Raw genomic sequence first — 15,698 nt, 5'->3', positions numbered from 1 at the left:
CTGCTGGGAGCAGGGACCGAGTGTCTCGCCCCCTCCCGGTGGGCAGGGGTGGCTGGTGGTCATGTGAGTTTCAAGGGAACGGACGGTCCTGCGCCAGCCCACCGAGGCAGCAGAAGTGGGCGGGGCCCACTGTGGGGGGCGGCCTGGGCTGGGGAGACCGGGGTCAGGCCAAGAGCAACAGGGAGCCAGTGAAGGGGAGTGGGGGGAGTGGCTGGGTCAGATAAGAGCATGTCAGGAGGCTCGGGCGGCGTGGCCCCCATCAGAGGAATGCCACAGGTGATGTGACAGTTGAATTTGGGCATGACCGGGGTGACATATTGGAATGACATTTTAGAACAGGGATCATAGACTTAGGGCCCTGGGCGCAGAGGGGCCCAGCTTAGGCCCTGGAGAGCCCGCTCAGCCTCGGGTCTTGAAGGCAGGGTGTGCGGCCCCTGTTTGGGAGGTTCTAGGGCCCCAGCAAGGTGCGGGGCTTGGGGCAGGTCTGCGGGTGGGGTCCTCACCGTGTCCACGGTGACCAAGCGCAGGACAGACAAGGTCAGGAGCCGCCTTTGGCAAGGTTCGGAGCCTGGGGCAGTGGCCTGCACTCCCTCCTGCTCTGGGGGGAACGCGGGCTACCCCTGGAGCTCTGGCAGCCGTGGGGATCTTGTCCTACAGCCCAAAGGCTGTGGGGCAGCCAGGGAGCTGGGCCCTGCTGGGCACCCGAAACTGTAGGAGGGAGGGGGGCAGGCTCCCCTTCTGGGTCCTCCTCCCTGCTTGCAGGCGGCCCCAGGCCCAAGCAGAAGGCCTGTAGCTTCAGGAAGGACCTACCACTATTCTCTGGGGGCAGGGGGAAGGGAGGGTACGCTGCCATGTGCTTCAGAGGGGAGCTTGGGGTGAGTGTGCCTGGCCAGTTGCTCCTGCCACAGGGCCTTTGCACATGCAGACTGTCCCTCCCTCCACTTCACACAGCTCACTCCTGTTCTTGCTTCAGTTCCCATATCCCGGGTCACTTCCCAGGGCAGCCATCGCTGCCTACCCTGGCTGGGGCACCCTGGCAGTCCCAGGCGCTCCCCCACAGGAGCTGTGAGGTCCTACTGATATACAGGGCTACCCATTGCACACCTGCCTCCCCCACTAGACCAGCATCCGGAGGGCAGGGCCCACAGCTTTGGCTCACCGCTGGGGCCCAGCACAGGCCAGGCCACGGTGGGGCCTCACCACTGCGTGTGGGACCAGTGGAGAGGAGCGAATGCCACCCCTGCCCCCGTGCCCCAGCCCCTACGCCCCGGCAACCACTCTGAAGGGGGACCAGGACTCCAGGTGCCTTCCAAGGCAGCTCCAGGTGACAGCCTCAGACGGTGGGGCTGGGCAGTAGGGATGAGGCTGGAGGATGGAGTGGGGGGCAAGTGGAGTCGTGTTCAAGGTCGTGGACCATGGCCAGGCTGCCACTGACTAGCTAAGGAACTGTGGACCACTCAACTGCTCCATGCCTCAGTTTCCCCTTCTGGCAAGTGGGGATAATGACCTACCTCAAAGGGCTGCTGCAAGGACTAAATGAGACAGTTTATGTCACGCTTTCTGAAGAGTGCTTGGCGCATCGTAAATGCTGTGTGTGTGTGTGTGTGTGTGAGCTTTCTTAATTTCTTATTTGCTTCAAAATGGAAAGTTTAAAAAAATTATATACATGATAATAAATATTCAAGGCACAAAGTTAAAAGAACCAAAAGACAATTTCAAAAGAACCAAGAAACCATTTAACAAGAAAATTTAAATATACAGATATCTCTCCAGGCAAAGTAACTCCTTGCTTGGATAGTCAGGGTCAAGTTCAGCTGGAGCCACAAACAGCTTCCCAAATAACAGTGGTGAAACAAGATAGGCATTTGTTTCTCTTGCATGTGGAAGTCCACAAGTGATATGGGAGGTGGTCCGGCCCTCTAAAGCCTTCAGAGATTGAGGCCCCTCACTGTAACCTGAGCCACTCTGTCTAGAATGGCAGCTGGAGCTCCAGCCATCACATCTGAGTTCCAGACAGCAGGATGGAAGAAGGGATGAAGAAAGCACTTAACTTTTAAGGAAGGTTTTTGGAAGCTGCAATATGTTATTCTTCTGTCTCTCTCTCTCATCGGTAACATGGCCACATTTGCTGCAAGAGAGTTCAGGGTGCATGACCTTTATTATAGGTGAGCCGTGTGCCCAGCTGAAAATTGTGGGTTCTGCTTCCAAAGAAGAAGAGAGAATGAATATTGGGGGACAGCCAGCAATCCTGCCATTCTGCACCTGCCACCTCTGGGAACACCCTCCTTCCCACTCTTGGAATGCTCGCTCACGTGTGCACATGTACACGCGTGTGCACACATGCACACACAGGGCAAAGGACCCCACAAACACGGGAAAGCGGGATTTCCTGTTTACTCTTGTGGTGCTTCCTCTGCTCACTCCAGAGCCGATCGTCGCTGTCTTCCCACGTCCACAGACAGAGGTCCCTGTTTTAAAGGTGGCTCACGAGGCCATCACACAGATGTTCGATGACGCCAAAGCGTCGACAGGCGCGCGGACGCTGCCAGCTTCCCGGGGTTACGACAACGCTGAGGTGCAGGTCCGAGTCATCCTTGCGCCCCGCTGGAACAGTCCCTCGGCAGAGGTTCCCAGAAGGAGAAATGCTGAGTCAAAGGGGAACCCTTCTGACATTTGGACACGAATTGAGAAACTGCCCTTCCCAAAGGTTGTCCCAGTTTACACCCCAACTCACCACCTGGTGTCTGTCAGTGCGGTGACCAGGGCAGAGCTGGGGCTGGGCCCAGATCTGAGGCTCACCCCACCCGCTCCCGGCCCCTTCTCCTCACTGGGTTGGTTCCCATAGCTGCTCCGAATCTAGAATTCTCCCCCACATTCTACACAGGGACTGTGCCCCCAGTGCCCCAGGGGACCCTGGACAGCTGACCCACCATTCCCTTCTCCGGACAGCAGCAGGGAGCAGGAGCCTGGGGCTGCTTAGGTTCAAGTTAAGCAGGGGCAGTGGCCCAGGGACCTGGATGGGGGAGGGGGCAGCCCATGGGCGACCAGGCCCAGCCCCTGGGCCAGAGGGGTGACCTGTCCAGAGTGCTCAGCAGCGAGCATGGGGCCAGCAGCTCCCACCTCAGCTGGCAGCACGGGCGCCAGATCTAGCCAATGAAAACCCAGGCTGCCAGTAAAGTTTGCCTTTCAGATAAACAACAAATAATTTTTAGTGCATCCCAGACGTTGCCTGAGTGGGCAGGCCTAGCCAGAGGAAACACACAGTCCACTCCGAGACACGGGAGCAGGGGGCGCCGTGTGCCAGTCCTGCTGCGGGGGGCGCCCACGCCCCCTGCCCTTGCCCCACCCCTTTCCCCCACGGAAGCATCTCTTCTTCCCGGGGACCCCTGGCTCCTCTCTGGGGAGCACCCCCGAGTCGCTGTCCCTCCACCTCGGAGGTGCTCGTCCTCACCCCGTGGTCACTGCCAAGACGGGGGAAGCCATGTCTCTGGAGGCTTTTACTGACTTCTGTTCTTCTTCTTTTTTAAGCTGATTTTAGAGAGGGGGAGAGAGGAAGCGGGGGAGAGACAGAGAGAGAAAGAGAGAGAGAGATTTGTTTTTCTACTTATTGACGCATTCACTGGTTGATTTTTGTATGTGCCCTGACCAGGGATCGAACCTGCAACCTTGGGAGGATGGGCTACCACCCCACCACTGAGCTACCTGGTCTGAGCTTACATCCATTACATCTGAGCTGGAACTCACCTCCCTGCAGGCAGGGGCCGCAGGGCCGAAGAAACGGACCCAGTGTTGGAATTAGTGATGCGTCGGGGCAGCTGGCTCAGGTCCCTTGCCAGCGAAGGTTGGCACAATCGGGTTTTTACAAGAACTAAAACTCAGCCACGAACTCGGGCCCTCCCCTTGCTGGGGGGAGCGGCGAGTGCCCCACACGGGGTCAAACTTCAGCCCCCAAGTCTCTGCTCCGTCACTTGGAAATTGCACGTCAGGGAAACCCTGGGAAACTTGGGCCCGAGTGCTCGAGGTGATGGGGGTGGGCGGGCGTGTGGTTATTTTCCTCATTTGTTTTCTCATCTTTCTGCTTCTCCGCATTTCCCCGTACCTTCCCCGGCACCAAGCCCTGGGGGCCACATGCCCAGGACCACCCCTCAACCCCTCGGAGGGCTCTCCCACCCCACGTGCCGCGCAGGCTGACCTTTCACCTTGTGACGTCAAGGCAGGGGCAGGTACAGGCCAGGTCCTCGGCGGGGACAGGCAGCAGGGGCAGAGGCAGGGCGAGCCGGGGATGGGAGCTCAGGCTAGGGACAAGGGAACAGGCCTGTGTCCCACGCCCCCTTCCCCCGGTGTTAGCCGCTCACATAACCACGGTCCACTCAGCAAAAGTAAGGAATTCACATTGGCCCAGCGCTGTTACCCAAATCCCATACTTTTATCAGCTTTCACGTCCTTCCACGAACGTCCTTCTGCCTCCCAGGCCCCCGGCATCTCTCTAGTCTCCGTGGGAGGTTGTGAGGTCAGCTTCGACGCTCCAGCACCTCCCGTCCATTCCTTTCCACCGCTGGTTCTGGCGTGTTCAATTGCGAGGAAACAGCCCACTCCTGGCGTGTGGGGGACATTGAGGTTGTTTCCGCAGTTGATATGGAAATGCAGCGGGGCGTTTTCGAGCTCACCGCCTGCGATCTGGGCCAGGGTCTGGGAGGAGCCGTGTCAGCCCTACCAGGAGAGGCCCAACCGCTGTGCAAAGTGACTCTGCCAGTGTACCCCAGCGCAGCAGAGGTTCCCTTCGCGCCCCGCTCCTGCGCTCCTGCGCTCCTGCAAGGTTCAGACTCGCTGACTCCATAATCTGGGAGGAGGGCGGCAGTGGCGAAATCACACCGCAAACGTTTGACTTGGCATCCCCCCCCCCCAGTTGGGTTGCACGGTTTCCCATCGGGCAGTTGACCCATGAGCTTCCACTCTACATTTCCCGTTTGGTCCTTTTCCCTCTGTTTTTCCAGGGGCTGTGATTTCTCACACTTCATTAAGGGTCATAGATGCTGGCCGGCCGCTAACGCTCTGGTGGCTCCCATCTCCCCCCGCTGCTGCTTCCGAGTGGCCTGTGCTCCATTTGCAAAACGCCCGGACCCTGTCCTTTCCACGTTGTTTAATAAATCAGAGAGTCAGAAGCCAGTCTCATCTGTCTTTCCACCTGGCTTCCCTCCCTGCAGGCCCTGGGCGGACAGGGCCCCTTCCGTCTCGCCCAGCCCCATACCCACTGGTCCCCTGCCCGCGGAGGCCACTCCGTCCCCATCTGTGGAATACATGAATGAGTGATGAGCGAGCTGCATAGTCTTCAGCTTCCTTGGGGAGTGCTCCAGGCTGAGCTGTCCCCCACAAACTCCTCTGCTGCAGCCTGGACCCCCAGCACCTCTGCATGGGGCTGTATGCAGAGAAGGGATCTCTACAGAGGAATTTAGTTAAAATGAGATCACTCATTGGAGGGTGGGCTCTAATCCCATAGGAGTGGTGTCTTTTTGAGAAGGGGACCTCAGGACACACAGACACACAGATGGGCGACCGCGTGGGGACACAGGGAGAGGACGGCCGTCTACTCACCCGGGAGAGGGGTCCCGGGGGGACCAGCCCTGTGACACTGTGATTTTGAACTCGCAGCCTCCAGACCAGGAGGTGGTGAGTGTCTGTGGTATGCGCACTGGCAGCGTGGCGGGTGGGTGTAGGGCGTGCCCCCGGCTCAGGCGGGAAACACTCCCAGAAGGAACAGCCCCACCAGGGCACCTGGGGGTTGGTGGCTGAGCTGGGACAGGACACTGGTCTTCTGAAGCCCACTTGTCCTGAGGACACCGGACTGGGCAGAGGGTCACATGCAGGTGACCCCTGGGGGCACTGGCAATGTGATGGCCCCAGAAGGACAGGAACTCCAGCTGTCACCTGTTGGCTCAACTCTGACGTGGCCCCAGTGTGGCACGGAAGAGGCCAGGACGGGTTCACTGCGCCCTCCTCCCCAGCAGCTCCCTGGGCCACGCAAGGGCACCTCAGGCCTCGAGGCTCCTCCCCCAGCCCGTGCTTGGGCACCGCTGCGCACGGGGTGGGTGCATGGGGGCCACCCTTCCACGTGGCCGGGCCTGCTGCATTTCCACCCGCCGCTTCCTCTGGGTGCGTCTGTTTCCTGCAGATTGCCTGCAGCTCGGCCTGGGTTCCACCCCACTCCCCCCCACCTCTGCTGGGGGGTGTCAGCGCCCCGGGCCGGGGCCAGTGGGCGCTATGGCACTGGAGGGCCTGCCCACCCTCAGGCCCCCCCGGACGGCCTGGGTGGAGGCCAAGGTGGAGGGCCTCTCGGCCGGTTCTGAGCTGCTCTGCGTGGCTCCAGAGGGGCAGGAAACGTGTTTCCAGCACACTCGGTGGCCGGGCCGACCGCCCCAGGAGGGATGAGGCAACGTCCTGCCTTGGCCACGCGGAAAGGGTGGGTGCTCCCTGGCCTGGGGACTCCCAGGGAGGGTTGGGCCTTTTCCCAGAGACCCCTGGGCGAGCGATGGCTCAGGGCGGCCTCCAGGCGAGGGGCACTGCTGGGACACACAGTGTGACCTTGGGAGGTCAGGGACCAGGTCTGGGCCTGTTTCCTTCCACTGAGCAGAGTGCGAACAGGCCAGCATTTCCTGAGGTTCCTTACGCCACACCCATGAGGCCACACTTCATGGTGTCCTGCTGCCCGGGGGCCACCTACAAATGCGAAATGATATCACAATAAAAAGCTGCAAAAAGGTGGGGGAAAGGCCAGGGTTCTAGGGCAGCACTCCCAGCTGTGTGACCTTAGGCAGCTCATCTCACCCCATGGGCCCCTCCTTCCCTCCCTGTCATCTGTGCCCATCACCTGCTGGGGCACCAGGGGGACCAGGGCTCAAGGCTGGAATGCATGCAAGCTGCCGGTGGCATCCCCCGTATCTTCTCGGCTCCACCCCTGAAATGTGCCCCACCAATGAGCCTCATCTAGTTGGGGACGCCATGCCTCCAGAAGACCCCTGCTTTCCTCTGTCTGGGAGAGAGCAGGCCCACGGGACCTACCGGGCCTTCAGCCTCCACTCTGGGGGGCAGCAGGCAGGAGGGTGAGGGAGAGTCTGCAGCGGGCGCAACCGGCAGGGCAGGAAAGACATGCAGGTAGGGAGGCTGGGGTCGGGGTTCGGCACAAGGAGGGGCGTCTTGGAAACAATGTAGACTCTGGGGACATCCAGAGGCGGTTGGGATCCTGGCCGCCCTGTGGCTGGGGTGCCCCGCACATGCTTGCACACACCCCCACCCCCTTGTACGTACGTGGAGGCTGCTGTGCACGGCTGTGTTTGAAATGATGTTCAACTTCTCATTTGGGGTTTGGGTAAAAATGTACATGTGACCAACTTCCTCCCTCGCTTGACTGACAGGAGAGGACCCCAGGCCCTGGCTCGGAGCCTGGGCTCCAGTGAACCTCATCAAGGGCCCGCCCCCACTTCCAGTATCGAAAGGGGGCTCGGTGAAATGGCAACCAAGGACAGACAGGGTGGGGGTGTCACAGCAAAACTTGAGTGCCAAAGCTGGGGGCCTTGGGCGCTGGCCAGCCTGCTCTCACCCTTCAGCAGTTTCCAAAGGGGGCAGTTCACAGACCACAGGGTTAGGGTAACAGTCCCGCTCGGTTTCTGGACACGGGGGGGCTTCCCAGATGTGGGACTTCCAGAGCCGAGCTGGGGAAAGTCCGGGGCTAACCAGGGCCAGCTGTCACCCCATGGGGAGCAGCGGGGGGGCGGGGAGTGGCAGAAGGACAGGTTGAGATCGGCCTTCAGGGGTCTTCAAGTGCCGGGATGGTGGACAGGACCTCCCGGATGACGAGGGGCCCTCGGAGACGCCAGGCAGGGCAGCTGGAATGGGGGGCTGTGTTTCCAGAATGATAACTTTCATTTGTTCAGCCCCAACAGGCCCGGCCACCTTGAATCCTCACACTTGCCGTAGCAGGGGCCACTGTGGACCCCAACTCCTCTTCTGAAAAGGAGATGGAGCCCCCAGAGAGGTTGAGAAATAATCAAACTCCCAGAGGGTGGCGCCCCTGGAGAGGCCTCCTGGGGCTCAGTGAGGAGCACCCAGCCAGGAACCTGCCCCAGAACCTCTTGGGGTCTCAGGCTCCCCATCCCTAAAATGGGAATGGTGACCTGGCCTGAAGCATTTTTGCTGAGCAGCCCAGGTGACAGGGCAGGAAAAGCCCTGAGAAATGTGTCTGACAGTGCTAGTGAACATTAGCTGTTACTAGCTTCCAAGGATCCAGGTTGAGAGGCCGGTTCTCACTTAGAACCAGCCTGGGTCGCCTTCCCCAGGCCGGGGAGGCCTGTGCAGGGGGACCCGCTTGTTTGCCTCCTGTCACAGCTACCTGGAGCTGGCTGGGGCCCGCGCCTGCTCAGTGAGGACCCAGACTCCACAGGGCAGGGACCTGCAGGGTCCCGGGCTCCCCTCTCCCTGCGGGCAGCGGCCAGTGGGCTGCGTGGAGGCCTCTGCTCCCTGCTCTGCCCCATTAAGCACAAATGCCATCTGTCTCTCCTGGCCTCCCGGCGGCTGGAGGGCGTCTGGCCCGCTCCCTGCACACAGGCTGCGGCTTGTTCTCCCAGGCAGCCTGTCCGGGATCCCTCTCCGTCTGGCCCTGGCCGCCTGGACTTGGAGAGCCAGAGGGGTTTCCACCGCTCAGGGCTGTTTGTTGATCTTCCCGGAGCCCATGGAGGGGCCCTGGGTGGCTCGGCCTGGAACGTGGGGCCGTATGGGGACTGACCCGGTCAGCCAGGGAGCCAGACCACACTCAGGCCTGCAGAAGAGGCCACAGCGGGCCAGCCCAGAGGCGACCGCTCAATGGGGGTCCGGGAAGGTGAGACAGCTACTGGGACGCGTTCCCGGGGCACCTCCTCAGCCTCATGACTGCCTGGGCTCTTAGGCACCCTTCTCAGAGCCAGGAGGGCAAGAGCACTGCCCCCAGAGGATTGGGCCCCCACCCCACCCGGGAGAAAGGAGGAGACCTCTCGATGCCCAGCTCAGCCCTGCGGCTGCTCAAGTCACAGGCTCGGGCCACTGACATGCCTTGGCCTGATGACATCAAACTTCAGACCCCGGAGAGAGCCACCCAGCAAGGGGCAGCCTATGCCAGGGCCACGGACCCTGGGCTGTAAACAACCTCAGGACTCCAGCCCTGTGACCAGCAGCGCACGTCCAGTTGCCCTCCAGGGGCCGCAGGCACTTCAGGGTCCTGGCTCAGGACTGCTTCCAATTGTCCTCATCCAAAACCACAACCAGACTCGCCAGCACCCAGAAGGGGACACCCTCCAGGGGGTAGGTCTCAGAAATGGTGGGACAGAGCCAGGCATAGAGCGCTCCGACCATGCTGAGCTCCCGAGGCTGGTCCCAAAAGAGGCCCGAGCTGGGGGGCAGGGCTGGGCACCGAGGGGACGCAGCGTGGCTGATGCTGGGGAAGGGTTGACAGAGGGCAGGGCCAGACCGCAGGGCTTGGGGCGGCAGCCAGAGGGCCCAGCCTGGGAGGCTGAGGCCCGCCTGCCTGCCCGGGCCACTTTGGAGGTGGCGACCCTGCTGCCCTCGGCTGCTTGGTGGGAGCTCCAGCCGCCGTGTGCGGCATTAGAGCCTTCCCTGCCAGACACCTCAGGAAGCCCCACCTGCTTACCCGATTCAGGTATGTCAGAGCCACAACCTGAGGACATGGGGAAGGAAAAAATAGCGGAAGGAGGGAGGGAAGACAGTCAGGTGAGGCTAAAGATCAAGGAAGGACATTGCAGAACCATCGATATTTGCTGTCAGGCCCCAAGAGGCAGGAAGGCTGCCAGCGGGGACATTGATGGGCCCCGTCTCTGTGTGCAACAGCACAAAGTCTCGGCCGGGACCCCCAGTGTCCCTGGGGTCCCTCCCAGCCGAGCTGAGCCAGGCCGTGTATCTGTGGGGACACAGCAGGCTGCAGTAACTGCGACACCAGATGTCTGTCTCGCCTGGTGTGTCTGCTGCAGACATGCCAGGGGCCCCCGCTGAGCGGACTGCCACTCCACCATTGCAGACAGAGGCTGGATACCCATCCCAACTGGCACGGACATGTTCCCTGGGTGCCCGTGGGCCTCCCTCGGAGGCACTGCCGAGGGCTGACCGGGTGCTTGCCCCACCAACCTGCCACACACTCGACGTCGTGTAAGGCCCAGGGACCCCCTGCATGGGGGAAGGGTGCGTGTCCCATCCACGCTGGGTCCTGTCAGCACCTTGCTGGCCTGCAGCACCCCCTCGAGGAAGGCGATGGATGCTGTCAGAGGAAGGAGCCTGCTGTGTGGCCCCCAGCTTCCCAACGCCTGGAAAAGCGGCACCCCGACCTGCATTCCGGGGGGTCTGTGTTTGGAAATGCTCCGAGGGGAAAACAGCTCGGGGGCTGCATGGTGACACCAGGGGCCTCAGCCCGGGCCAGAACCCTCCCACAGCCCACCCAAGGCTGCACCAGGCTGTGGGCACAGAGTGGAGGTGCAAAGCCAGGGCACTGTCCCCAGAGGGCCCACACCACCAGACAGCAGCTCCTATAGGGCCAGGCGGGTCAGCTCTGTCTCAGAGATTCTGTCCAGGGCTGGGATGCTTCTAGCTAGCTCTCTGCAGAGAAGCCCAGTGGGGCAAGGGGTGAGGCAGGGCACCTGTGGAGAGCCCAGGGTCCTAGCTGTGCAGTAGCAGCTGCTGTCAACTGAGCACCTATGTGAGCCGTGCATGGAGGAAGGGGCTTCCCTGTCAGCCCAGCCGTCCTGTGAAAACAGCACCACCCACGAGAGGTGGGTGCGCTGGGGATTCCGGCTTGCAGATGGGGAACTGAGGCCCAGGATACCCCCGTGATCCTCCCTGGGTTGCCAGGGCCCCAAGTCCGTGCCCAGGGCTCCCCGTGGCCCCTCCCCTGAGCTGCCCAGCTCATTGCTCCGCGAGTGGTCCCCCAGCAAAGTTCATGGGCGCTGAGTTCCGGGGGGCCTTCCGAGTTCCCCTCGGGCCGGCCTGCGTGGCTTTATTTTTCCTCTGCGTTGGCAAAGGCACGTGGATGTCCTGACGTCAAGGCTAAAACAGGCCTCTGTTTTCACCAGGAAAGGCCTGAGTTTTGCTTTCTTCCTGCCCTTTATTCATGCATTCCTGACATGTAACCCGAGGGAATTGTGTTCTGGAGCAGACAGCTGCCGTCCAGTGAAAGGAAATGCCCAACCGCCCTCGCCGGAGGACGTGCCCCGGGGTCAGGACAGGCCAGCTACTGCGAGGGCCCAGTGCCCCTCGCTCAAAAATCATCAGGAATTTGGAGCGTGAACCTGCGCGTGAGCCTCCTGTGATGCTGGCCGACCCAGGACGCTGGCCCTGCCCAGAGGCAGGAGGAGGAGGAGCTGGGGCGTTGCCTCTTCAGGCCCCGGCTCCCAGGGCTGTAAGGGGAGCGTGGCAGAGAGAGGGTGTGGCACTCCTGGGCCGGGGCTCGCCTCCATCCAGTCTTGTCCAGAGAGCTGAGAAGCCTAGACCCTGGCTCTGCACCCCCATTTAGCAGGGTCACCCCACTAAGAAAGCCATCTCTTTGCTGTGGGCACGTGGGACTGGGGCTGAAGGGGCACCGGGCTGCTTTCCGCAGTGAGGAGGCCACACTGGGGTCCTGGCCCTGCAGCCACGAGCCCTCCGCCTCTCTCTGGGGCTATCAAGGGGAATAGACTAGGGGATAGAAAGGGCTTTGGAAGCAAACGTGGCTCCGTGCTGGTGAATGGAGAGTCTCCCTGATTCGTCTGTTCATCCGCTCATTCAGCGAAGGCTCACTGAGCACGCCTGGTGGTGCTGGAGCCCGTGCTGGGGCCACGGCCTCGACGTGGGGAACTCACCGACCCCAGCCCCACCCACATTAGGTGTCCAGCCACACAGCCCGGCTGCCCCCACCCACCCGGCCTATATCCCCACAGCCTGGCTCACTCTTCCAGTCCTAGACCGCCTCCTGGCCACTCTCCCACCCCTTGCCCCCAGTTCAGTGCAGGCCTTCATCCCCTCCCACAGGATAGGGCTGGGCCTCTCTCCTGCTCCCCTCCCCGAGCCTCCCGTCACTCCTTGGCTTCTTCAGCAACCCTGACATCAGCAGGACAGAGCCAAGCTCCTTTCCCGGCTGGGACCTTCCGCCTTGCCCGGTCCCCTCCTTCCTCTGCTTGGTCTCAAGGACTCACCTGTGGTCCCTGAACACCCCAGGAGCTCTCATACCCCCAGGCACTTGCATTTGCTGTTCTCTTCGCCTGGAGAGCTCCCCCTTCTCCATCTTGTGAGCTCTTGTCTGTTCTGTGGGCCATTGGGGCAGGTGTAGAGCGCCCAGGACAAGGATCCCAGTGCTTAGCACGGCATCTGCACACAGTAGGTGCTCAGTAATGCTTGTGGAATGATGAATGAATGAGCACGTGAATGATGGAATGAGTGACTGAACGAATGAATGAGTGGGTGAGTGAAAGAGTGAGTGAATGAGTGAGTGAGTGAAAGAATGAGTTAATGAGTGAATGAGTGAGTGACTGAATGAGTGAATGGGCTTTAGCCCCTCAGAGGCAACCCAGGTTTGCCTTTGCTTTGCACCGATGCTATGATGTTGGGTAAGGGACACTTCCTTCTAGGCCTCAAACTCCTCATCGGTGCTATGTGAGTAGACCTGGGACCCACCTCCCAGGGCTGTCACAGGATGGGTGTCACTCAGCTCATTCCAGTGTCTGAAACCAAGGACGGGCTACACGCACGGAGACAGACGAAGGGAAGCCATTCCTTCTGCCTGGGCGCTTTGCTCCAACCCCATGTTTTCCTGGCAAAGTCTCTCCTCTTGGACATTGGCGAACCGATTCCGAAATTCACAGGGAAATTGCAAAGGGCCAAGGATGGTCCAGCTCTCGTGAAGAACCGAAGCAGAGAGCTAGTGGCAGACACCGAGGTTGCTGGCAGGGCTCTGGCAACTCAGTGGGACAGGGACACAGGCAGCCCCACCCCCAGGGAGCAGAGACCCACACAAGCAGGGTCCCGGGCTATGCCACCGCCAGCCTCCTCGCAGGGGCTTGGGGTCACCTGGGCGTTCCCTAAGCAGGAGGTGCGTCGGGACCCTTGCCCGCAGTGCTCCCCGTCACTCCCTGATGGTTCCAGACACCCGTGGGCAGGTTTCAGAAGAAGCATGAGAAAACGTCGTCATGCCACAAAGCGGACATGTTCACTGACTTGTCAAGAGTGGAGCCGCCCTTTGCCGAATGGGGTGCTAATGTCTGACCCCCGGGAGCCCCCTTCCCCGTGCACAGTGTTGCTCACGGGGGAGCCGCTCCAGAAGGACACCCTAGGAAGGCAAATCTGCGGTAGCACTTTCTCCAGCCCGTTCTTGGGTCCGAGCATCAACAAAGCAATCGATCAGCGTGTGCCAGTTTCTGTGGTGCAGACCGCCGGCAATGGCCAAGTGCAAGCTCCGGGATGACAGCACACAACCAGGAAGTGGCGAGTTTCAGTCCTTCCGACGCTCACAGGTTATTAAATCGAGTTTACGCAGTTGTAAGTACGATTTGATTTTCCATAATGGCCAGGGTCAACAGCTGACTCCCAACATTCCTGAAAACTGAGTAATCAGCTCTAGGGACCTGATACGAGGCGGGACCACATGCAGCTACACGGAGCCACGGCAGGAGCCATGTGGAGCCATGGCAGGACCACACAAAACCACGGCAGGGCTGGGCTGAGCCTCTCATTTCTTGGCTCTGAGGCCTGCGAACCCACTTGCCAGCACCAGCTGCTTCCGTGAGAAAGGGGGGAGAGCATTTCGTTGAGCCCTTCAGCCACACCTCCCCCCAGTACATGGGAGCAAGACAGTGATGTACTGTGGCCAGCAGGGTGTGCAGTGATGTGCAGGGCCAGGGGTCAGGCTGGGGGCCAAGCGAGGAGCCTGGGATGTGGGATGGTGTGAAGGTCAAGGGCAGCAGGCCCAAACAATGAGGGGATGGAGCGAGGGGCAGGAGGGGAGGCAGGGATGGGGAGGGGTTGAGAAGGAACAGGATGGAGAGGGATGGGACCTGGTATTCGCAGCCAGTCAGACAGGTGACCCAGAACCAGGACGGAGGGACAAGGTGGTGGCGGCCAGCCAAGCTCCAGCAGCACGCACTCTGGCCAGCTGAGGGCTTCAAGCGCCTTCAGGGGTCTCCTCCTGGAGCTAAGTCCCCAGAGAACAGTGGGACGTGGGGTCATCAGGAACCCAGGTGGCATTGGAGCTGCCTGTGGGCAAGGTCACGGACAGCAACAGAAGAGCCCCACCCCACTTCGGAGACCAGCTCCTGCCTGGAGAGCAGCCCAGCATGCCTGGCCCCAGGGCCCGGAGCCTCTTCTCCCCACCCACCCCTCAACCTCCTTCTGGGCTAGGGCCCAGACCCACTTCAAAAGCGAGCAAGATGCAAGGCGAAGGGCCTGCTGGGGACAGACAGGACTGTCCCATGGCAACAGCTCTGGATTTCTCAGGCTGGGAACCTTCTCAGAAAACGGGGTCGGGTGGCTTCAGTGGGGAGAAGGTCAAGGTTGAGGGGCGGGAGGACACTCAGGAAATGGAGGGTGAGATGCAGATGGAAGTCCATCTCAGAGGAACAGACCCTCAGGGAATCTCAGAGCAGCAAAGCATGCTGGGAGTATCCCATACAGTCCATCTCTGAAGGAGGCCCAGAGAGGGCACATGGCTGAATCTTGTCTCCTAGCCCATCAGGGCTGATTCAGCAAAGATATGGCAGGGGAGGCTCTCAAGCACCCTGGTTCTCCAACCTGGGCCCCGAGCAAGCCTTGGACAGGAACACCGTGGGATTTCCAAGAGGCCTCTGGGAGATGCCTGGGGGCCGCATCACCTAGGGACCGGCTTCCTACAGCCCTGGGGGGCCCCTTGCTTTGGGCACTGCCCACGCCTGACACTAACTAAGAGCATTTTTCACTGTTATTCTGTGTGAATAAGTGCTAGGCCTCCTGCCAATTGTCTCCTCTAGTAACTCAGCCCTGGCAAAAGGCCTTTTCAAGTGGGATCGCCCAGTGCCACCCAGGCTGAGTGGGCATTGCGGGGGGCCGGTCCCAGCTCCGCAGCGGGCGTCTGGGGGCCTCACAAAGCATCCCGATGCAGGCTTCGCGCCCTTGGCCACGGCAGCCCTGTTTATGAATCTGCAAAACCTCCACCGCTGTCTTCACAGGGAAGATGGAGTGAAAAGGATGTCTTTGGAGGAGAGGCCTTTGAAGGCACGGTCCTGGGATCCTTATTAAATCCATTTGAAAGGGCAGCCAGGACCCCTGGGCAGCCAGGTACACCCTATGGGGTGAGGCCTTGGGACTTACCTTCTGCCATGGTGTGGTGGGACAGGAGCCTCTGGCTGGGCAGGTGGAAGGCGAGTGTTGTTGGGGTGCCCTGAGTGTACCCCCCCACAAACTCACAGCGGGGTCCCAGTGGCGCACCCTGGAAAATTGGCTCTTCTGCACCAACAGGCGGGAAAAGCCAGGGAGTGCTGGTGGGTTGGAGCTCGAGATCTGGGCAGGGACACTCAGGCGAGCCCAGGCGTCTGGGTCACAGGGCAGGGACTTGGGGCTCCCTATCACATACGAACGATCCCAAGTCTGGCCCACCCAGAGTGCCAGGCCCCCCACATGGGCTCTCCCGGAGTGGGTGGGTGCAGGCGTGGGGGGCCAGAGCAGCT

Source organism: Desmodus rotundus, chromosome 5 (genome assembly GCF_022682495.2).
Source record: "Desmodus rotundus isolate HL8 chromosome 5, HLdesRot8A.1, whole genome shotgun sequence".
Taxonomy (NCBI): domain Eukaryota; kingdom Metazoa; phylum Chordata; class Mammalia; order Chiroptera; family Phyllostomidae; genus Desmodus; species Desmodus rotundus.
The sequence above is the reverse complement of the archived record's forward strand: the minus strand, read 5'-3'. Positions refer to the sequence as shown.